Here is a 1,684-nt window from a genome sequence, read left to right as displayed (position 1 = left end):
TGAACTTGAGACTGAATAGTGAGAAGGCAGATGTGACACTAGTCAGGAAGCCTGAGGTCTGAGGTACAGCAGTTTGGTGTAGTGGTTAAGTGAGCGGACTCTAATTTGCGATAACCGGGTTTGTATCCCCACTCCTCCACTTGCACCTGCTGGATGACCTTGGGCAAGCCATAGTTCTGTCAGAGCTGTCCTTGAAAGAGCAGTTTCTGTCAGAGCACTCTCAGTCCCACCTACCTCACTGGGTGTCTGCTATGGGGAGAGGAAGGGAAAGGACTTTGTCAGCCGCTCTGAGACTCCGAGTGAAGGGCGGGGTATAAATCCAATCTCTTCTTCTTCTTCTTAAAGGGTATTGTGCTCCCCATATGTGATGGGGTTCAGTGAGGGGTCCTGTTTCTTGGTAGGAGTGGGGATTCCCTGCCCCCATCCCTGTTGCCTGCTGACATTCCAAGCAAGAAGAAGAAGAGATTGGATTTATACCCCACCCATCACTACCCAAAGGTGTCTCAGAGTGGCTTACAAACTCCTTTCCCTTCCCCAATTTGATTGCAGAAGTTCCCAGGTCCTGTCCCCTATTTTGAAGATACTACTACAAGACTGAGAAGAATTCTGTATGCGGAGTCACAACAGAGAATACCCTGCCTGAAGTGGATCCAGAACAGAGCCATTTGGTTATTAACAGAAGAAAATCTGAGTCCAGTAGCATCTTAATGACCAACCAAAATGTCCAGGGCATAAGCTTTCATGAGTTAAAGCTCACGTCATCTGAGGAATGGATCTTCTGAAACCTTATAGGCCCATTCTGCATCTAGGACTCGCTCCGCTGTTTTACCAAACCCTTGTTGGAACAGAAATCCCCCTCTACATTGCATGCTACTTTCACTTTGATTGATTGTCAGATTTTATGGTAGCCTCCACACTGCCTGCCAGTTTCACTTCTTTTGATCTCTTTGTTTTATGGTACTGTCTGCATAGATTTATGGCCGTTCAGGGGTGACTCTGCAGTCAGTATGGCGTTGGCCCGGGGTATCTGAATGTGGTTTTCAGCTGCATCTTTTTCTGTTCCAGTGTGGGTTTGGTAAAACAATGGGACAAATGTTAGATGCAGAATGGGCCATGGAAAAGGGAAATCGGAAGACTCCTCAACTGGACAGCCCAGGTGAGCCCGATCTCATTGGATCTCAAAAGCGAAGCAGATTCCCTGCACAGAAGCAGGCAAGGGGAAACCACCTCTGAACCTTGCCTTGAAAACCAGGTGGGATCATCATAAATCTGCTGTGACCTGACAGCACTTTCCACCACCAAAAGCAGACTAAAGAGTCCCAGCAACTTTCCCAAGGGGGCCTGGTCTCTGCCTCACATCTAGGGGAGTCTCATGGCCCCACACTTTTGTCAAGATCCCTCTTTTGCAACTGTGGTTACTGCGCATTAGCCTTAATGGCTGCTGCATGAAGAGAAATGTACCTCTGTGTAGCTGGAGACCAGACATCAGAGTGCCTGGGGAAACAAAAGAGAACAGCAAATGAGTAGCAAAATCCTCTCGCATTCAATAAATTTGCCAACACAAATCAGTATGTAAGTACTCCATTGGAGGTGCTGCCACCAGAGCTGCCAGGACCACTGCTGCTGTGCACCACCCGCATGCTCATCCCCCCCCCCCCAAAATGCTGACCAACATGTTTGGCTC

The 1,684-nt window shown here is 48.4% G+C and overlaps 1 protein-coding gene across 1 annotated transcript in view; it reads right to left on the bottom strand.

Annotated features, from left to right (window-relative positions):
* The window catches only part of LOC107116336 (tripartite motif-containing protein 7-like), a 16,544-nt gene that overhangs the window by 1,860 nt on the left and 13,000 nt on the right, over window positions 1–1,684 (bottom strand). The gene's annotated exons all lie outside the window — the stretch shown is intronic.

The sequence above is a fragment of the Gekko japonicus genome, unplaced genomic scaffold (genome assembly GCF_001447785.1).
Source record: "Gekko japonicus isolate JY-2015 unplaced genomic scaffold, Gekko_japonicus_V1.1 scaffold3183, whole genome shotgun sequence".
Lineage (NCBI taxonomy): Eukaryota > Metazoa > Chordata > Lepidosauria > Squamata > Gekkonidae > Gekko > Gekko japonicus.
Note: the sequence above shows the minus strand (reverse complement) of the source record. Positions and strands in the feature narration are given on the sequence as shown.